Source organism: Aquarana catesbeiana, linkage group LG01 (genome assembly GCF_042186555.1).
Source record: "Aquarana catesbeiana isolate 2022-GZ linkage group LG01, ASM4218655v1, whole genome shotgun sequence".
Classification (NCBI taxonomy): Eukaryota; Metazoa; Chordata; class Amphibia; order Anura; family Ranidae; genus Aquarana; species Aquarana catesbeiana.
Genome location: NC_133324.1, coordinates 735,238,782 through 735,261,896, shown reverse-complemented (window position 1 = coordinate 735,261,896; position 23,115 = coordinate 735,238,782).

The window sequence follows — 23,115 nt, the reverse complement described above, 5'->3', positions numbered from 1 at the left end:
GCTATATAGCTTCTCATAGAATCTATGAAACGTCTCCATGATTCGTTGTGGATTGGTCGTATGGTGGTTACCCGAGACTCGTACTTTGGGAAAGTGTCATTGTCTTGGTAGGGGAGTCAGTTTGGCCGCTAGCACTGAGCTGATCGTGTCCCTCTGGTGATAAAATTTAGCCCCTGTCCATCGGATGTGTTTTTCAGCTTTAGATGTTAGAGCCATGTTGAAGGACAGTCGCGTAGCATCTTGGTTGGCTATAGAAACTAGTTTTGGGTCTCGCGTGTGAAGTTTTCGTAGGCGTTCGAATTCTGATTCTAGTTTTGTGATGTCTATCATGTGTTCCTTTTTGGCCTGGGAAGTCATTTGGATCAGCTTGGCTCAATTGATGGCCTTGTGGGCTGCCCAAAGGGTTTCAGCCGAAATCTTTGAAGTTGAATTTATCTGAAAGTATTCTTTAATAGCTTTTTCAATTTCTGCAGTCCTGGCCGGGTCGCTAAGTAGGGATTCATTTAGTCGCCACTGCCGAAGATTAGAACGGTGTGAGCTGCGTTTAAGTGTAAGAGAAACTATGGAATGATCTGACCATACTCTGTCTCTAATGGTTGATTTGACCATGTTTGGGGCATGAGCCGTAGAAATAAAGATGTGGTCAATTCTACCATATGTTTGATGTGGATGGGAGTAGTGCGTGTAATCCCGTGTGCCAGGAGTTCCCTCCATGCATCTGTGAGACTGTACTTGTGAATTAGTTTGGCTATTTTAAGGCTTCTTTTGGGGGGGGCGAATGGTCTGAGAGCCCGGAGGTCTAGTTTTATCCAGCCCTTGGTCAAGGGCCATATTTGAATGCCCTCCATAGATGACTGTCCCGCCCACCATAGGGGTTAGTTGTTGAAGCATATCTTGGAAGAACTTTGTTTGTCCCTGATTGGGAGCATAGTAGGAGACAAATGTGTACAATTGCTCATCTATCGTGCCTTTTTAATAGAATAAATCTGCTGTCTGGGTCCTTATGTTCTAGTAGTGGTGTGAGTTTACAGTTTTTGGATAAGAGGATCGCCACTCCCTTGGTTTTATCCTCCACGTTGGCCAAGAAGAAAACCGGGAATCCTGAGTGGAGAAAGGAGGGACTGTACCGCCTCGGAAAGAGGGTCTCTTGGAGAAGCACTATATCTATATGCTATGAGTACATGTATTGTAAGATTTTGCGTTGTTTGACTGGGGAATTCATCCCCTGCATGTTGTGTGATGCAACCCGCAGGAGAGGAGAGGGAATAGAGCATTCAGCCATCGAGCGTGAGTGAGAGGCCCCCTGCTGTCAATCTGTCACCTACCTCAGAGATTGAAGTGAAGTCCAGATGGTTTCCATTCCAGCAAGATTTGCGTTTTCTGTTCTGATCAGTGAGTGCTTTTGGATTTCGGAGTCTGACAAAACGGGAAGAGAAGAAAAGTTTGAAACCTGAAAGGAAGTGAATGAAAGAGAGAAGAAGAAAGGGAGAGTCGTTCAGAGACTCTGATGGACAGCAGGAATAGTCTATCCTGCTGTCCACAAAATAGATTGTGCAATCAGATTCCCCTAGAGGGGCTGAAATCCCATCAAATGGCCTCGAGAAAGTCGAGATCATCGGATAGGTGGAGCACAACATCGAGTCACCTAGATCAAGGCACAATATAATTCATAACTGTAAGAACTGTAAAGTAAACATAACTGACTACTGCCTTTATAAAGTTCAATGAAATTTTGGACCTGAAGGAGGAGAGGGGGGATAAGGTGCAATTGAAACATGGCACATGGGGGAAAGGGGTGGGGGAGATTAGGGGTCTAGGCTAATTCAGGGGGAGATTAAAGTAGAAGACCCAGATTCATAAGTGTGAAGTTAGTCACAACCTATTGTGGTTTTTCTACTATGAATTTGGGTCTTGGTTCAGAGAATCCAGTGAAAATTTTATAAGGATTATGTAAAATTTTATGTTCCACAAAGCATCTAAGAATACCCTTAGCAACTGTAAAAATGAGACATGAAAATATTCAGGAACAATTCAGGACGGATAAGTTTGTGGAGCTCGGGAAAAAAAAAAAGAAATTTTAAAATAACAGGGGGATCAAAAAGATGATGTAGAAAGCATCGCTGAAGGCACATTGCGCTGTGCAGCTTCAGAAAAAGCCTGGTCAGACCAGGGGTACGAGAGGAAAAAAAAAATGGAGGATGTGAGTATACTGTCCTCTTGTAGATTCAGGGAGGTCCTCCTTCCTTAGATCGCTTGAAGTTGGACTTGTTCCATATGGGTGAGATGGGGCTGGATGGTGTCTGATGTTTCGTAGCCCCCGAGTGGGGATTCGGTGGTGTCTGAGACAGTTCCATGTTGATCAATTTCAGTCCCAATAGTAATTTTTTGCCTTCCTGGAGATTGGAAAAAGAGTAGGTTTTGGACTTGAAAGTGAACCGGTACGCCCACCAGTATTTGATATCTTTTTGGAACAGGATGGTCAATAATGGTTTCAGCGTACGTCTTCTTTGGATAGTTGATGGAGATATGTCTGCAAAGATTTGAATCGGATGGTTTAGGCAAAGTATAGTAGCTTGCTTGTGGGATCTTTTCATGATCTCTTCTTTAACGGAATAAAAGTGAGGTTTCACTACTATATCTTTTGGTGCTCCATCTTTCCTCAGGGGTCCCAGTGCTCTGTGTGCTCTGTCTAGTTCCAATTTATGTGTTGGGATGTCCGGTATGGGGCCCTTAATGAGATCATGTACCGCTGCTGTTATGTCGGTAACCGATTCCGGAAGTCCCCTCAGTCTGAAGTTGTATCTTCTCGAACGATTTTCGAGATCGTCTATTTTAGACAGAGCTTCATCTAGTTGATCTTGCAGGACTTGAATATGTGCAGAATTTTGGTTTGTTATTGCCACTGTGTCTTCCAGCTTGTCTTCCATAATTTCCATCCTATCCCCCAATCTTTGAAAGTCCTCTTTGATATCTCCTGTGATTTTTGCTGCTACAGTGGAAAGACCCTTATCCAGAAGTGCAGACAGCTTATTAAATAGGTCTGCTGTATTTATGAGGGAGTCTGTGGCGCTCTGTGTGTGGTGATTTGGGGAGGCCAGGTAGGCCTCAGCAGGCCTTATGAGTGGGAACAGAAAATCTTCCATAGTGTGCCCTGTCAGGGATTCCATGGGAGCAGGGGAAGGAGCCACCTCTTGTCTGGTACTCACTGTTTGTTCTGTGGGTGCATGTTGGGAGGCTTGAGGCACGAATGTAGAGAATTCCTCCTCCATTTCAGAGCAGGGCTGTGCTGTGGAGTGTGTCGCGGCTGCCATCTTGAAAACGAGCGGCTCCTTTCACGGGCCAAAGCTTGATCCCAGGTCCCGTTTGGCAGAGCCCCTGGGCAAATATGTGATCCCGGGCTATTCTGCGGTCCGAAGGGCCTGGTATTGACTGGAGGGGGGACCCTACTCTGTTTTTTTTTCTTCTATATTGCTGGGAGCCGGCAATTCATTACAGCCGTGAGCAAGTTTAAATGACATTTTTTTCTTTAGAAATGTCATTATTGCTGCGGCATGTTCTATACATTGCACAGATGTGCCACTTTACAGGCAGACTAAGGGGACCTCCCAGGCACGATATTTAAAGGAATATTTCTTTTTTATTGTTTCACTTTAAGCATCAATAAAATCACTGCTCCTTTAAAAACGATGCTTTTAAAAACTTTTTTTTTTTGCATTGGTACATGTCCCCTAAGGCAGTACCTGGGTCCCCATACACTTTTTACGGCAATAAATTGCATATAAGCCTTTAAAATGAGGACTTTGGATTTTTCATGTTCCTGTCCCATAGACTTTAAAGTGGTGTTCCACCCCAAAAAAAAAAAAGATGCATGAATGTGCCTAAAAATAAAAAACAAAAAAAAACAAAAAACATTGGGAAAAAATGTTTTCTTTTAACTCACTTCTAAATGGCTGTTGCTAGGGGGTCCCTCATAGTCTGCCTCCTTCAGTGCCTAGGCTGGTGACATCACTTCCCCTCGGCGCAGGAAGGGCTCAGCTCTGCATCCTCCCTCTTGTCAATCAACATTACAGGTCCCAGATGACTGAGCGGCCAATCACGGTATGCGGCGCCACTCGCGCATGCGCAGTGGGTGCCCGGCTGTGAAGCCACAGCCAAGCGCCCACAGTTGCAATGCCGGCACCGTCGAATGGAGGGGGAGAAGAGCGGGGCTTCTATCCCCCGCATCGCTGGACCCTGGACAGGTAAGCGTCCGATTATTAAAAGTCAGCAGCTGCAGTATTTGTAGCTGTTGACTTTTAATTTTTTTTTTAAATGGGAACTCCTCTTTAATAGTGTTTGCATCTTCGCTAAAATAGGCGATTGCCTAATAGCCAATGCCACATCAGCATGGGCATGGTTGTTTCTACAATATTAATGCTTCAAATGCAAAACATTACTGTGTAGAATTAAAAGAATCAAACACTAGTAAATGTAGTTTCTAAGTATGATTGCGCTCAGCTCAGTAGCCTGGTGGTTTATGCTCCTACCTTGAAGGACTCATAGCATAGGTTCAAATGCCACAGAGGGTATCACCTACCGAAAACTTGCATTGTACTCAGCACCATATACTGAAAATAGGTGAACGCCAATTAGCCAATGCACATCAGTTTGGTTGTATCCATAATATTAACTCTTCAAATGCATGCAATGGTATGTAAGTATTCAATAATAAACAGCTACTCTAGGTGGGTGGTAGGTTGGCTGGGATTTGAACTCACAACCTGACTGCTTTGTTGAGATCAGTGCACACCACCAAGCCATTTTGAAAAGTACGCTGAGAACTGCATATTAGTGTAGTATGATTAAAGAATAAACATAAATAATTACTGCTTTATAGTCTCATAAAAAATGTATTAACATGAAAAAAAAAAACCCACAACAGATATGTAACTGTAAATGTTCATACAACTTTACAGAATAGCAGACATTACTCTGTAATACTCATTCATAACTACATTTGTTAACAACAGAAGAATACAAACTAGGAATACTAATTGGAATATACATAAATAGATGAGGTGGATGAGGTAGAGCACATCTCACATGAAAAAGTTTACATTCATTCACATTTATTCGTGATCATGGCCGCAGTGCAGTTCCATTTATTAACTCGTTTGCAATTGGCACTTGTAAATTCGCTTATTTGCCGATTTGGTATTTACAATGTTCGCCGCTATTAGTGCACTTTTTCATTCGCATGTTTGTCCAGTTGAGATCTTAATTGACTTAATTTGAAGTCACTAAATGTAGAGCGACCATTACTTCCCGGTTTTCTTAGTAAATGAACCCCACAGTATATATACAGTTATAACACTGAGACTCCAGAATATGGTTCAGGAAAAAGAGGGAAGAAAAAGGGGAGAGGGAGTGGATGTAGGATTTAAAGGCCTAACCCCAGCAGCATCATGAAGTGGCCCTCGAGGGCGAAAGCTTCCGGAGGACATGGGAGGTAACCCCCAGAAGGCTTCAAGAGTGGGGGTTATGACCCAGTCAGGTTCAGGTGGCGAGGTCTGCAATATAACTAGAGGAAAATGTATAGTCGGGCCAGTAGAACAATGTTTTTCTTGTTCTCCTCTCTGTGATTTGCAGAGGCAAGGATATCTTCCATTCTGTAAAGCTCCTCAATTTTGTGAAACCAAACACTTAGCGGGGGAGCAATAGGTTGCTTACAGAAAAGCAGAATGCAGGCCTTGGCAGCATTAAGTAACTGAATTGTAAGTGACCTTTTATAAGATATGGATGACATGAGAGTTAAATGACATATTTTTTTTCTTCATATACATGTAGTCTTAAATATTTCTCCCATTTTTTTTTTTTTTTTTTTGTGTCTTAATATTGAGTTTTTTTTAAGCATGCATTTAACACATTTTCAAAGGTTCTTGCAGTCACTGTAGTAGTGTTAACCCTAGACTCACCTGTACCCTAACTCAGTGTTTCTCAACCTTTTTTCAGTCAAGGCACCCTCTAAATTTTTGCCCAATCTCAAGGCACCCCATTCTCGAATGTGAAAAACTAAACTATTAGTTTCCCATAATGTACCACCATCCACACCCAACATTAGAGGTGATTTTTACAAAGAAATATACCTTTGCATACTGATACTGATTAGTATTCCAGCATTTCTCATATCCCTCAGTTTCTCTCCCTAATTCGTCTAACCTGACTCCAGTGCTAACAGAGAAGGTGCCCAACATTCTACTTATCAACCTATGATGTTATCGGTTGTTGTGAAAACAGCAGCTGGGCTACACAGTGCCCAAAGTTGTAATGGTGCACAATAAAAACCTGTGGTATTGTGTTACAGAAAAAGGCAGGCTTGATCCACCTGCATAGTTGAAATGTTTAGCCTTGTTTCCTCGTCTGAGGTATGGCTTTTTTGGCCGCAATTCTTCCATGAAGACCACTTCTGGCCAGACTTTGCCAGAGAGTAGATGGGTGTACCCACTGATTTCCACCAGTTCTGTGCTGATGGCATGGCTGGATACCTTGTGATGTCGAAGGGAAATAAGCATGATGTATTTTTTTGTGATCTGGGAAAACTGTGCGGACTGCTCAGGTTTGATAGAAAGGGGATATGTAGACAGTGCATCCACAGCTGCTGCTAGAGAGCTGCCAGAGGATGGAACCCATCTTGGCTCCTGAAAAGGTACAAGAAAGGAAGGGTGACCCCTGAAAGTTGCACATCTATGGTGTTCTGCTGCAGTGAATGGATGGAGTGGCAATCTCAGCCACCTGGACCCTGGCAAGGCCATGCCCCAAACACATTTCACTCAGCCCCCCCAGAGCTTAGTCATGGGGAGATGATGTGTATTTCATCTGCTGCATTAAGTTCCCTTTTCTGACCACTGCGTCTATGGCCCTTAACGTTGCCTGTTTCTTTGTGCATCTTCAAAAGAACACATCTTGAAACCCCAGTCTGCTTTGAAATCTTTGCCTGGGAGATGCCTTGCTGATGCAGTATAACTACCTTGTGTCTTGTTGCTGTGCTCAGTCTTGTCATTGTGTATGACCTGTGACATGAAACTTCCACAACCTCACCTTATTAGTAGATTTTGGCAGTTCCTCACCTAGTATTAGGCCTCCTACACAGCTGTTTCTGTTTTAGTTAATGACTGTGTTTCAACCTGCATATGAAATTTATGATCATTAGCACCTGCTTGGTATAATTGGTTAATCGTATGTAAGAATTGATGCTGGTTTTAAGCCAAAGGGTAGTTTGATTTAGATTTTTCTTCTGTGCGCTCACTTTGCATTCTATAAATTGATAAAAATAAACAATTAAAATATATATATATAAAAATATATATATAAAAATATATAAAAAATATAATAAAATATATATTTTTATAAGCATTCTTTTTTACAGCATTTCTTTACACCTGCCTACACCTGCAGTACTCTATTTGTCCTCTGAAACTGTACATTTAATCTGTGCAAATGGGGGCAAAAACAAATGTTATTAAGCATATCAGGAACATACCACATTATAGAAACTACAACATTATGGAAACTGCAACAAAAACAATAACATTTGATGAATAACTGTGATTTTTTTTTTTTTTTACCACTAGATGGTAATAAAAAGGTAAAGCTCAGTGGGTCACTTTGTTTTTTCCTGCTATACTATCTCTATGTTTATACAATAAAGAGTCATGCCCCGTACACACGATAGGATTTTCCGACGGAAAATGTTTGATAGGAGCTTGTTGTCGGAAATTCCGACCGTGTGTAGGCTCCATCGGACCTTTTCCATCTGAATTTCCGTCACACAAAATTTGAGACCTGGTTCTCAAATTCTCCGACAACAAAATCCATTGTCGGAAATTCCGATCGTGTGTATACAATTCCGACGCACAAGCTCAGAATCAAGCAGAAGAGCAGCACTGGCTATTGAACTTTGTGTGACCGTGTATATGCAAGACAAGTTTGAGCCAACATCCGTTGGAAAAAACATGGATTTTGTTGGAAAATCCTATCGTGTGTACAGGGCATAACTCTTTGTTGAGAACAAAAAAAAATCCCATTTTATGATCAATGTTCAATTCATGTATTTTGAAAACTGTTGCAGATTCCTACCTGTTTCTGCTATGAAGAAAAAGCTGTTTGTTCCACTGTGTCCTTTGGAATTGGAGGCTGGTTTGCTATATTCAAAATTGGAGGGTCTGGTTTTCTATATTCAGAATTGGAGGGACTGGTTTGCTATATTCAGCTGGTGCACTCTTCGTATTTGGATGAACAAAGCTGCAGGATCTGCATCCCTTTATAAGTATTTAACCCTTGTAGAATATCTTCTATTTTAGAGGATGCTTAAATTCAGGCGAAGGCGCATTCTAACCATCCCCCCCTCCCCCTTTACTTACCTGAGCCCCTTCTCTCTCCAGCGATGTCCACAAATGTCTCTGGGACATTCATCCTTATTGGCTGAGACACAATCAAAGCCAATCAGGGAAAAGAGGGGACGGGGCCAGGTCAGGCTCTGTTTCTGAATGGATACACGGAGCTCTGACTTGGCTCGAGTGCCCCTATAGAAAGCTGCTGGCTGAGGAGGCACTCGATAGGAGGGAGGGGTCAAAAGCAGCAAAGAGGGACTCGAGAAGAGAATGATCTGGGCTGCTCTGTGCAAAACCAACTGCACAGAGGAGGAAAATATAACATGTTTGTTTTTTTTTTGTTTTTTAAACAAGACTTTACAATCACTTTAATCCTCCTGACTGCCGTGAGTGTGCCGTACACAGTAGAGTGACAGCGTTCTGTACACAGTAGAGGGACAGCGCGCCGTACACTGTAGAGGGACAGCACCATATACAGTGGAAGAAAAGCATGCTGTATACAGAGTGACAGCGTTCTGTACACAGTAGAAGGACAGCATGCCATATGCAGTAGAGGGACAGCACGCCATATACAATAGAGGGACAGGGCACCATAGACAGTAGAAGGACATCACCCCCTGTACAGTGGAGGCACTGCATGCCGTATACAGAAGGGGGACTGCACACGGTATACAGTGGAGGTACAACACACTGTACACAGTGGGGAGACAGCGTGCCCTACACAGTGGGGGGACAGCACGCCATACACATGGAAGGGACAGCGCACCGTACTCCATAAAAATGGCAAATAAAGAAATGATATAGCATACGCAATGGCTACATAGGCCATATTGTAATTTAATGTTGTTACAAAATTAACTCTCCTTTTCATTCTGTAACCACTGTAATAATAATTATCTGTAAAATTCAATGCAATATGGCAACCTGGAGGCGCTCTGTACACTGATGGTGTACAGAACACCCCCAAAAATGTAATTTCCTGCTTGTGTGATTGTCTCACTGAATTCACACATAGTGTGGTGACAGTTGTTTTACTGCATTGTAAAACGTAAAACACCTGTTACTGCAAGGACACACAGAAAACAATTGTACCTTGGCAGATTGATCCCAGCACTCTATATCTCAGGATCTGTGTACTGTATGCCCCCTCCATTCCACCATTTCTCTCCCCACTCACCTGCAGTGTTTTGCTCTACCCCACAACTCCTCCTCCCTCAGCCAGGAGCCACGCCATGGGGGGGGGTACAAAAAATATTGCTGGCACCTCCATAGCACCACCTGAGAGGAGGAGCAGAGATGGCTACTCCAGAAGTGCTCACCTCCAGCCAGGTGGTGAGTAACTGATGAGGAGGTCCTCTATCTGTAATGCTTCAGCTCTCTACTCTTGTTACTATACTGCATACAAATAGCTGGGAAACTGCTGCCAGTGATGCCACTGTACCTTCACTGTGTATGGCACACTGCCCCTGCTGGCCTGACTCTGAGTATTAAGGAGGGGACCCTACCAGCCCATCTTGAGGGAAGTTGGTTGGGGCCCTCCTCAATAATCCAGACAGCTCCTCCTAACCTCCCTCACATTCTTCTGGAAACTTCTCCAAGGTTCCAGCAAGTAGGGGGAGATACCAGAGGTGCTGCCTGATGAGTCATTCAGCCTCCCTGAGTCACTCACTCGGACCCAGATTCAAAATAGCCCGGCTGCCAGCCAAGTCTACTGTACATTTAACTACACTACAGAAAAACCTATGTACAACCTAGCACTCTACACTAGAGGGTGCTACACTAGTTTTCAGTAAAATTCAATCTATTGTATTTCAAATGTAGCTAGTGTAAGTGCCTTAATTTTATTTGGTATCAACTGTTTATAATCTTTTTTTCACAGCAGCAATCATACAGAGTGGTGGGATGACTCAATTTTCTGCTGCTCCTTCGCTGTCCAAATAAAGCAGTATTAAACCCAAAACCAAAAAATCTCTACCTAGCAGAGCAGAAACAGCTGCACAACTTTAATGCAATTGTGAAGAGGTGAGAGAGCTGCAAAGGAAATGAGGCAGGGAGGCGGTTTTGCGGAGAGACGGCTGTGGAGAGGTTGGGGGTGTTCTGGGGTGTTATGCAGAGTGTCAGAGAAATAGCAGAAGCTGAACTTGCCAGTATCGGCACTTTCCCGTGCGCACGCGCGGTAGAATGGCGCTCCGGCGCATGCAGGTTCACGATACAGCCTGATGGCGCATACGGGTGCGCGATACAGCGTGACGGCGTGGGCAAGTGAGCACTGAAGCGCATATAACGTGAAGCCCCCTTGCTGGCCTATAAAAGGCTTCCCAGCCCCTGGTCTAATTGCTGGTTTGTCTCTCAGTTTCTTGTGTTCCTGTCTGAAGTTCTGCTATCCTGTGTTTACCTGTTGTGACCAGGATTGACCCTGACCTGCTCTGATCTTCTCCAGTACTTTGATCCCAGCTTCCCTAAGGACTCCTCTACTCCGTCTGCTTCCTTTGTATGACCCCGCCTTGCTTAAAGGATTTCTATACTCTACCTGCTTCCCGTGTATGACCCCGGCTTGCTTAAAACACTTCTACTCTGCCTGTTTCCTGTGCATGACCCCGGCTTGTATTAAGGACTTGCTTTTGCTGGACTTCCTGTGCTTGACCTCTGGCCTTCTCCAAAGATTCTTCACCAGTCTCTACTTCTGGATCTGTTGGGTTATGCCCTGGCCAGGTTTCCTACTCCAGTTTGGTGCCAAAACCGCCCTAGCACAGTATACCAGCTCTACGAGAGATCTTCACTCATTTCCACCTATCTGCTGGTGACCCGTGCCTCTCTGTGCCCTGTACCACTTCCAGGGGTTAGGTGCACTCAACTGCAAGGGGAGCCGCTCTCAGCATCTTGGCCTGGGTGAACTGGGGGGGGTTGTTGTTAAGAGGGAGAGCTGTGGGCGGGGGGTTGGTACAGAGTTAAGAAAGGTGTTGAGGGAGTTGGGGGTAAAAAAGTGAAAGGTGGGGGTTTGGGATGGGAGGTGACATGTTGTCAGAATGTAAAAAGGTGAGTTGAGGATTGGGTGGAGGGGGCACATGCTAAGGTGAACTGTAGAATGTGGGGGGAGAAGGTGAGCTGTGGACAGGGAGGGAGAAGGTGACCTGTGGAGGGGGAGAAAGGGTGAGCTGTGGATAGGGGGGAGATGAGTTGTGGGCAGGGGGGAGAGGGTGAGCTGTGGATGGGGGGAGAGGGTGAGCTGTGGATGGGGGGAGAGGGTGAGCTGTGGATGAGGGGGAGAGGGTGAGCTGTGGATGAGAGGGAAAGGGTGAGCTGTGGATGGGGGAAAGGGTGAGCAGTGAATGGTAGGGGGAGTTGGTAAGCTGATGCCGGGGGGGTGAGAGGGTGAGCTGTGGCCAGGGGGGTGAGAGGGTGAGCTGTGGATAGGAGGGAGAGGGTGAACTGTGGATGGGTAGGAGAGGGTGAACTGTGGATCGGAGGGAGGTAAGTTGTGGACAGGGGGAGAGGAAAGGCTGTGAAGGGGAGGTGAGCTGTGAATGGGGGTTTGGGATGGGAGGTGACATGTTGTCAGAAGGTAAAAAGGTGAGTTGAGGATTAGGTGGGGGGGCACATGCTAAGGTGAACTGTAGAATGTGGGGGGAGAAGGTGAGCTGTGGACAGGGATGGAGAAGGTGACCTGTGGAGGGGGAGAAAGGGTGAGCTTTGGATAGGGGGGAGATGAGTTGTGGGCAGGGGGGAGAGGGTGAGCTGTGGATGGGGGGAGAGGGTGAGCTGTGGATGAGGGGGAGAGGGTGAGCTGTGGATGAGAGGGAAAGGGCGAGCTGTGGATGGGGGGAAAGGGTGAGCAGTGAATGGTAGGGGGAGTGGGTGAGCTGTGGCTGGGGGGGGGTGAGAGGGTGAGCTGTGGCCAGGGGGGTGAGAGGGTGAGCTGTGGATAGGAGGGAGAGGGTGTGCTGTGGATGGGTAGGAGAGCGTGAACTGTGGATCGGAGGGAGGTAAGTTGTGGACAGGGGGAGAGGGTAAGCTGTGAAGGGGAGATGAGCTGTGGATGGGGGTTTGGGATGGGAGGTGACATGTTGTCAGAAGGTAAAAAGGGGAGTTGTGGATCGGGTGGGGGGGCACATGCTAAGGTGAACTGTAGAATGTGGGGGGAGAGGGTGAGCTGTGGGCAGGGGGGGAGAAGGTTACCTGTGGAGGGGGAGAGAGGGTGAGCTGTGGATAGGGCGGAGATGAGTTGTGTGCAGGGGGAAGAGGGTGAGCTGTGGATGGGGGAGAGAGGGTGAGCTGTGGATGGGGGGGAGAGGGTGAGCTGTGGATGAGGGGAGAGGGTGAGCTGTGGATGAGGGGGAAAGGGTGAGCTGTGGATGGGGGGAAAGGGTGAGCAGTGAATGGTAGGGGGAGTGGGTGAGCTGTGGCCGTTGGGGTGAGAGGGTGAGCTGTGGCCGGGGGGGTGAGAGGGTGAGCTGTGGATGGGGGGTGAGAGGGTGAGCTGAGGATAGGAGGGAGAGGGTGTGCTGTGGATGGGTAGGAGAGTGTGAACTGTGGATCGGAGGGTGGTAAGTTGTGGACAGGGGAAGAGGGTAAGCTGTGAAGGGGAGGTGAGCTGTGGATGGGAGGAAGGTAAACTGCAGATGGGGGAGAAGGTGAGCGTTGACCACAACCACTATTTGGCATCACTTCTTTTTCCCGAGAAATTATGCGATTGGGGGTGGGAGAGGGTGAGGTTGGGGGAAGGGAGTTGACTAGGGAGGGTGGGTTCCTGCACCTAAGAAAAAAGCACTGGTTTTACATAAATAAAAGCTAATCATCTATTAATGGTAAATGGTTTGTCTGTTTTCTGATACATTTGTAGGACAGCTTGTTCTATTGAAAAAAGACTTACTGGCCAGGTTACATAAAAGAAAGCCTAAAAAAGGAAACTAATGCAGCCATCGCACCTAAGAATTTGTAAGCTGCAATCAAAAAAAAGTTTGCTTTTGGGTTTAATACTGCTTTAACCGCTTGCCACCTACCCACCATCAAATGACGGAGGGGCGGTGCGGCTCTCATTCTGGGTGGACATCATATGACGTTGCCCCACTCATTGGCTGGTGGCTTTTACCACGTGATCAGCTGTGATCTATTCATAAATGTAAACAAAGACCAGTAACTGGCTGTTACCGGCTCTTCCCTCCTCACACACCATTTCCAGTGTGAGGAGTAAAGAGCCAGGATCACTGTGAGTTACCGATCTGTGTCTTTTTTAGTGTACTGCACCAAGCACAACACCTGTCACATCGCCCCTACCCCCCCATTGCACCTGCCACCCAACAGTCACCACATCAGCACTCATGAAGTGCACCTGTCACCCATCAGTGCCCATAAAGTGCACCTGTCACATCAGAGACTGCCATCAGTGACTGTCAGTGGTGCACCTGTCGTCCATCAGTGACTGTGGCCAGTCACTCATCAATGACCATCGCCACTTAATCCTCACCCACCAGTGACCATTGCCAGTCATCACCCATCAGTGAACGTGACCTATCACCCGTCCCCCATCAGTGACCGTGGCCAGTCACCCGTCACCCATCAGTGACCATCGCCAGTCACCCGTCACCCATTAGTGACCGTGGTCTGTCACCCGTCACCCAGCAGTGACCAACGCCATTCACCCATCACCCATCAGTGACCGTGGCCTGTCACCCATCACCCATCAGTGACCGTGGCCTGTCACCCATCAGTGACTAATGCCATTCACCCATCACCCATCAGTGACCGTGGCCTGTCACCCATCAGTGACCATCGCCAGTCACCCGTCACCCATTAGTGACCATCACCAGTCACCCCTCAGTGACCGTCATCAGTCACACCATCATCACCTATCAGTGAACATCACCTGCCACCCACTGCACAGCCCATCAGTAAACGTCACCTCTCACCCATTGCACAGCCATCAGCAGCATGTCCAAAAAAGTATATAGCAGTGAGGAGGCATTCCAGATCCTCTCCATGACTGATGAGAGCAGCGGGGAGTTCTCATTCAGATTCCAATGCCAATTCTCATTTCAAATCAAATTCAGCATTTGAACCGATTAATAGCAGCAGATCGGCAAATGAATCGGAGGAAGAATGAGTCCCTCCTAAAAGGGCACGGTGTTCTGGAAACCAGGCAGCTGCCAGCAACCAGGATCATATTCCCAGGCCCAGGACCAGCGCTGCTGCCAGAGATAGGCCCCGAGAACAAATGCCCAGGCCCAGTACCAGTGCTGCCACCAGCGATAGGCCCCAGGAACAAATGACCAGACCCAGTACCAGCGCTGTAGTATCACTCCCAAGTACCAGCACAGGAACTTCAAATCCCCCAACTACCAGTACTGGAGTGTCACGTCCCCCAAGAGCCAGGGCCTCTACATATCTCCCAGATGGTCTTGCCAACCCAACATGGCTGCCTTCTGACTTGGGATCAGCAAGTATTCCCCCTTTCACAGCACAGCCAGGTGTGCAGGCCAATACCCCAAAATTCTCAGAAATTGATTGCTTTTATTTATTTTTGCCCGACACTTTGCTGCAATTTATCGTGGACCAGACCAAATTATATGCCCAGCAGTATATTGCCAACAACGTCCAATCATCATATGCCCGTTTGTTTGAGTGGAGAGATTTGATGTTAGAGGAGTTCAAATTGTTTATGGGCCTCACCATAAACATGGGGCTTACAAAAAAAATGAAGGACATGCCTACTGTTCCACCAACCTCATCCGCCACATGCCCATTTATTCTGCTGTAATGCCCAGGTCCCGATATGAGATGATTATGCGCTTCCTTCATTTCAGCAAGAACACCCAATGCCCTCCCCGAAATCCTCCAAACTATGATACATTTTGTAAAATTCACCCACTCATAGTTACATAGTTGGTGATGTTGAAAAAAGACACAAGTCCATCAAGTCAACCTGTGTTTGTGCTTTTATGGCAGTATTACATTGTATATCCCTGTATGTTGTGGTCATTCAGGTGCCTATCTTATAGTTTTTGAAATTATTGATGCTCCCCCCGCTGAAACCACTGCCTGTGGAAGAGAATTCCAAATCCTTACCGCTCTTACAATAAGGAACCCTCTACACAGTTTAAGGTTTAACCGCTTTTCTTCTAATTTTAGTGAACGGCCGTGTGTCTTTTTAAATTCCCTTTCACGGAAAAGTTTTATCCCTATTGTGGGGTCACCAGGAACTTGTACATTGAAATCACATCCCCTTCAAGTGTCTCTTCTCCAGAGTGAATAAGTTCAGTGCTCATAATCTTTCCTCATAACTAAGGTCCTCCAGTCCCTTTATTAGCTTTATTACCCTTCTCTGGACTCTCTCCAGTTCCAGCACATCCTTCCTGGGGACTGGTGCCCAGAACTGGATGGCATACTCCAGGTGCGGCCGGACCAGAGTCTTGCAGAGTGGAAGAATTATCATTTTATCTCTGGAGTCAATTTCCTTTTAATGCATGACAATATTCTGTTGGCTTTGCTTGCAGCAGCTTGGCATTGCATGCCATTGCCGAGCCTGTCATCTACTAGGACCCCCAGGTCCTTTTTCATTCTAGATTCCCCCAGAGGTTCTCTCCCTAGTGAGTAGATTGCATTCATATTTTTGCCACCCAAATGCAATGTTTTACATTTTTCTACATTAAACCTCATTTGCCATGTAGTTCCCCACCACATTAATTTGTTCACATCCTGCTGCAAAATTATTGCCCTGCTTAGCTTAGTATCGTCCGCAAATACTGAGATTGAGATGTTTATCCCATCCCCCAGGTCTTTTATGAATAAATTAAATAGGATTGGTTCCAGGACAGGACCCTGGGGGACCCCGCTTTCCACACTGGACCATTCCGAGTACTCCCCATTTCTCACCATCCTCTGGACTCGCCCCTGTAGCCAGTTTTCAATCCATGTACTCACCCTTTGGTCCATGCCCACAGACCTTAATTTGTACAGTACATGTTTATGGGGAACTGTATCAAATGCCTTTGCAAAAATCCAGATGCACCATGTCTACGGACCTCATTCATTTCTTTTCCCAACGATTTGCAGAACTATATGTCCCCGATCAGCATATATGTGTGGATTCGTTCCTGGTACCCTTTTCAGGCTGGCTAGGAATAAAGCAATATATTCCTAGCAAATACAAGCTTTGTGAGAAAGCCACGGAATATCTGTATGCATTTTGCACATATGAAGGAAGAGATTCCCAGCTCCAGCCCCCTGAGTGCCCAGCCTACATGGGCACAACTGGAAAAATTGTATGGGACCTGGCATACCCACTGCTGAACAAAGGTTACATAGTTATGTAGCACTAACTCTCGGTGGAGCTGCTAGTTTAAGCGGGCTGTTACCTTCACTCTTGATACCTCTGTTTCACCGGGTCTAGGGTTCCGTTGAGTTTACTTCTGGACGATATAAGCACCAACACTTGAGTATGTTTTCAATGCTTTATTGAACCAAGTAACGAAGGAAGTAGCAGGAAAGAGGCAGGAGGAAAACTGCAGGGAAGCTCAAATACCTTTCTTTAGGTTTCTTTAGAACATCCTTTAAAGTTGACTATTGTAATTGAATGCAATTCCCTTTTGTGGGACACGATCTTTGCTCGCCTGGATAGGCCTCTCTCACTTGCCTAGCAGCCAGCACGTAGCACGAACAAAAGTCTCTGCCACAGACTTGCTTGAATTAAACCCGTACGATCCTCTGCCACAGAATGTATTGGTTTGCGATGAATGTCAGACACAATACTTGAACCTTTAAGCCAACCCGGCAGTACCATGCAGTAAGATTACATCAGGATACGTCCTCCAACCGAGTCACCAGGCCCCTCTCCAGACCAGCACTCTGCATGATCCTTCCATAACGGGTCCTCCCCTGGGATCTTCTCGGTTGTCCAGCTTCTTCACCCTGGATAGACAGCTCAGGACCATTCCTTGGCTGCTGTGGTAGGCCCCAGACAGGCTTCTGGGCCCACCCACGCGCCGCAGCGACGCGGGCCTCTGGAACGGAGGACCATGAGGTGGTACTCTAACACATACCTGTCGGCCAGGAGGGCCAGCAGGTGGCTGAAAACGAACCCCTAAACATGGCGTCTGTCCCATAAATACCCTCTCCCAGAATGCAACTTGGAGGACCACCTCCACCGAGTTGTCTCCGGGACAGAGGAGCACTCATCCGCTTTAACACGTTGCTTTTCCAACACCCGCCGATGGTGACAATGACACCCACCGATGAAGGTGGAACCACACGCAACGTCAGCCAAGCTGGAACAGGGGCAAATCTAACTTCCTATAACGAGCAATTCACTAAATTTACCTATCAGATGGTAGATCATAAATCTACCAGCGCTACAGTTACATAGTAGGTGAGGTTGAAAAAAGACACAAGTTCATCAAGTCCATCCTATGTGTGTGATTATATGTCAGTATTACATTGTATATCCCTGTATGTTGTGGTCGTTCAGGTGCTTATCTAATAGTTTTTTGAAACTATCGATGCTCCCCGCTTAGACCACCGCCTGTGGAAGAGAATTCCACAACCTTGTCGCTCTTACAGTAAAGAACCCTCTACGTAGTTTAAGGTTAAACCTCTTTTCTTCTAATTTTAATGAGTGGCCACGTGTCTTGTTAAACTCCCTTCCGTGAAAAAGTTTTATCCCTATTGTTGTGTCACCATTACGGTATTTGTAAATTGAAATCATATCCCCTCTCAAGCGTCTCTTCTCCAGACAGAATAAGTTCAGTTCTCACAACCTTTCCTGATTACTAATATCCTCCAGACCCTTTATTAGCTTTGTTGCCCTTCTTTATACTCGCTCCATTTCCAGTACATCCTTCCTGAGGATTGGTGCCCGGAACTGGACAGCATACTCTAGGTGCGACTGGACCAGAGTCTTGTAGAGCGGGAGAATTATCGTTTTATCTCTGAAGTTGATCCCCTGTTTAATGCATGCCAATATTCTCTTGCTTTGTTAGCAGCAGCTTGGCTTTGCATCCCATTGCTGAGCCTATCATCTACTAGGACCCCCAGGTCTTTTTCCAACCTAGATTCCCCCAGAGGTTCCTCCCCCCAGTGTATAGATTGCATTCATATTTTTGCCACCTAAATGCATTATTTTAAATTTTTCTGCATTAAACCTCATTTGCCATGTTGTTGCCCACCCCATTAATTTCTTCAGATCTTCTTGCAAGGTTTCCACATCCTACAGAGAAGTTATTGCCCTGCTTAGCTTAGTATCGTCTGCAAATACAGGAATTGAACTGTTTACCCCATCCTCCAGGTCATTTATTAAAAAATTAAATAGGATTGGTCCCAGCACAGAACCCTGGGGGACCCCACTACCCACCCCTGACCATTCAGAGTACTCCCCATTTATCACCACCCTCTGAACTCGCCCTTGTAGCCAGTTTTCAATCCATGTACTCACCCTATGGTCCATGCCAACGGACCTTATTTTGTACAGTAAACTTTTATGGGGAACTGTGTCAAATGCTTTTGCAAAATCCAGATACACCACGTCTATAGGCCTTCCTTTATCTAGATGACAACTCACCTCCTCATAGAAGGTTAATAGATTGGTTTGGCAAGAACGATTCTTCATGAATCCATGCTGATTACTACTAATGATACAATTCTCATTACTAAAATCTTGTATATAGTCTTATCATCCCCTCCAAGAGCTTGCATACAAATGATGTTTGGCTAACTGGTCTGTAATTCCCAGGGAAGTATTTTGTGCCCTTATTAAATATTGCTGCTACTTTGGCTTTTCTCCAATCAGCTGGTACCATTACAGTCAGTAGACTGTCAGTAAAAATTAGGAACAATGGTCTGGCAATTACTTGACTGAGTTCCCTAATTAGCCTCGGGTGCAAGCCATCTGGTCCTGGTGATTTATTAATGTTAAGTTTCCCAAGTCTAATTTTAATTCTGTCCTCTGTTAACCATGGATGTGCTTCCTGTCATGTGTCATGAGGATAAACACTGCAGTTTTGGTTACTGAAGCCCCCCGATTCCCTCGTGAAGACTTAGGAGAAGAATAAATTCAATACCTTCGCCATCTCCCCATCCTTTGTAACCAGATGTCCTTCCTCATTCTTTATGGGGCCAATATGGTCTGTCCTCCCTTTTTTACCGTTTACATACTTAAAGCGGTTGTAAAGGTGTTTTTTTTTTTTTTTTAAAATAACAAACATGTTATACTTACCTTCACTGTGCAGCTCGTTCTGCACAGAGTGGCCCCGAACCTGGTCTTCTGGGGTCCCTCGGCGGCTGTTTCAGCTCCTCCCCGCAAGCATTCACCACCTTCATGCGAGCTCCCTCGCACGGTGGTGAGTGCTTGCGGGCGCGCTCCCGTGATACAGCCGGCGGCTATAGCCGCTCGCTGTATCACTCGGCCCCGCCCCCCGGCGCGTCGCGTCATCGGATGTGATTGACAGCAGCGCGAGCCAATGGCTGCGCTGCTTTCAATCCATCCACTGCAGCCAATCAGCGGCCAGGGTGAGCGGAGGAACAGATGTCGGGAACGCGAAGCTGACTTTCGAGGCGTCAGGTAAGTAAAACGGGGGGCCTGGGGGCGGCGGTTCTGTCAGAAGTTTTTTCACCTTAATGCATAGAATGCATTAAGGTGAAAAAATTTTTACCTTTACAACCCCTTTAAAGAATTTCTTGGGATTTTTTTTTGCTTTCCTCCGCTATGTGTCTTTCGTGTTCTATCCTAATTGCACCCTTACATTTCTTGTTGCATTCTTTATAAAGTCTGTATGCTGATGATGATCCCTCAACCATGTATTTTTTGAAGGCCTTCCTTTGCTTTTATATGCATTTTTACATTGGAGTTAAGCCATCCAGGACTTTTGTTCACTCTTTTAAATTTTTTACCCAATGGGATGCATTGGCTAATACCCTTATTTAATATGCTCCTAAAGCAAACCCGTCTCTCCTCTGTGTTCTTTGTTCCTAAGATTTTATCCCAATTTATGCCTTCTAGCAAGGTTCGTAGTTTAGGGAAGTTGGCTCTTTTGAAATTCAGTGTCATTGTATTCCCCTTATGTTTCCTATTTGTGTGATTTATACTGAAGCCAATTGACCTGTGATTGCTGTTTCCTAAATTGCCCCATATTTCCACATCCTTGATCAGGTCTGTATTGTTGGTAATCAGTAGATCCAGTAATGCTTTATTTCTAGTTGGTGCGTCTACCATCTGAACCATGAAATTGTCCTGCAAGAATATTTAGGAACTGGTGAGCCTTAGACGAATGTGTGGTTCCCTCCGCCCAGTCTATATCTGCATAATTAAAATCCCCCATTATGATAACACTTCCCATCCTTGCTGCTAATCCAAATTTTGATAGGAGATCCATCCCCCCCTCCTCCCTCAGGTTAGGGGGCCTATAGCATACTCCCAGTATTATTTTCCCCTTAGCTTCATCCCTTTGGAGCTCTACCCATAAGGATTCCACCTCCTCCCTAGCTCCCTTTGTGATGTCATCTCTCACATTCACTTGTACATTATTCTTGATATATAGGCATACCCCTCAACCTTTTTACCCTCTCTATCCCTGAGATAAAGGGTATACCCTTGAATGGTTGCCAGCCAATCATGAGAGCTGTTGAACCAGGTCTCTGAAATTCCCACAAAATCCAAATCCTCCTCGTACCTCTAGTTCACCCATCTTGTCCGCCAGGCTCCTGGCATTGGTGAACATGCCATGTAGTTTAGTCCAATCGCATACTATCCTCTTATTGGTGTTCTGAGATTGCAACTAGGACTTGTTACTATACTTACCTTGGCTTTAGTCAACCTACCATTAATGCCCCCAATACTACCCTCTGGAATATGTTCTGCGTTGACTATTTCTACCTCTGGGCCCCCCCATCACCTAGTTTAAAAACCCCTCTAACATTTTAGCCATCTTTACTCCCACCTGATCTGCAGAAGTCGGCCCAGTCCTCCAGGAACCCAATGGCTTATCACATATACCTTGATAACTATTACACCAGCCTGCCCCTTTTTAAACACCTATACCTCGCAAAAACCCTGGCCTATGGAACCTTCAGAAAGAACGAGATGGGCTTCTCACAATCCATAGTGAACAAAAAACTGAAGTGGGGAAAAAGCAACTTTGTGAAACAACAAAGTCCTGGCCTTGAGGTGGAAGGATAGCAGAAATGTGTACATTATGTCCACCATCCATGATGACACTACAGTTGAGGTTCAAAGAAGACGAGGTCTCATTGAAAAGCCAACATGTGTCCAAGATTACAATCTCCATGGGGGGACCAAATGCCTTAGCCCTATTTGGCAATAAGGAGGTCCCATTTCTGGTACAAGAAAGTAGCAATTTATCTCATCCATTTGGCCATTTACCATGCATACATAATCTACACCAAATCCATGGAAAGCACCACCCTCTTCCTAAAATTAATTGAAGAAGTTATCACGTCCCTCATCTATCAACAAAGACCCCCCCCTCCAAAAAACCTTCACTCTGATGCTGTTAGCTAACTTCATTAGCGCCACTTCCCAGTCAACATTCCACCATCTGACGCAGACGTCCAAAAGGTGTTGTGTTGCGTATGCACCAAAAGAGGATTTTGAAGAGATACCAGCTACCATTGTCCCCAGTGTCCCTCCCAACCTGACCCTTGCATTGGTGATTGCTTCTGACTTTATCACACATCCCTAAAATATTAGCCCATATTTTTAACCATTTCCCCATTTTCATCATCTGTGCTGACCTTTTTCCATGCTTCCTCAAATAACCATGCCACTGCCTTCCATGTGAACTGACCCTAGCCTGTTTTTCGACTACGCTTCTGCCTACCACTTGGACTGCTTCCATATGAACTGACCCTGGCCTGTTTTATCAATTACGCTTATGCCAACTATTTGGACTGCTTGCACATGAACTGACCTGGGCCTGTTTTATCGAATATGCTTTTGCCTTCCGCTTGGACTGATCTGTTGCCCTGCTTCTGTAGTACACAGAGGTCTCACATGTGAGGGGCTCCAGAATTGTTTTTCCGGATGGGGAAAACTATTTTTTTTGTTTTCTCTGGGTTTTGTAATTTCCGGATTAGGGTCTGGAGTCTGGAGACTTCAAAGAGATTTGGGTGGGAGAAGCCTCTACTCCTGTGCCCAGGTCTTACCTGACTGAGGCCCTCAGCCTGTTGCAGACTTACTGCCACCATGCCTCTGCCTGCGCAAGAACTGACCACACCTCTGCCTGCTACCTGTACTATGGAAATAATTAGCTGTAGCAAGAGGGAGTAGTTTATAAAGGGCTGGAGAGTGGTACAATAATGAGTGTCTGTCTGCAGGTAACAGTGTACCAGGACCAATATTATGGCTGTGCTGGCTGTCTCTGCCTGGACAATTCCTATGGACAAATGCTTTGGCTGTGCTGACAATATCCTTGTATTCCTGCCTGCTGCCTGGATAATTACTAGTGCTGTCGCTAAGCACATCCCTGCCTGCTGCCTGGACCAATGCTCTCCTCTGTGGACAGTACTAAAACCACAGGTAATACTTTTTTTTTTTTTTTTTTACCCTTTCCTCAATAGAATTTATTTTGGTTTGTAATTCTTGGTATGTACATGTTATGTGTTAGAAATATGAAGGGCCTTAAAAAATTATAGGTTGTCAGGAAATTAAATATGTAATTTATGCTCCGCTTGATGGTGCTACTTGGGTGTTGGGTCTCTGTATGTGGCCAGGCTGTGTAAAAGTCTCACACATGTGGTATCC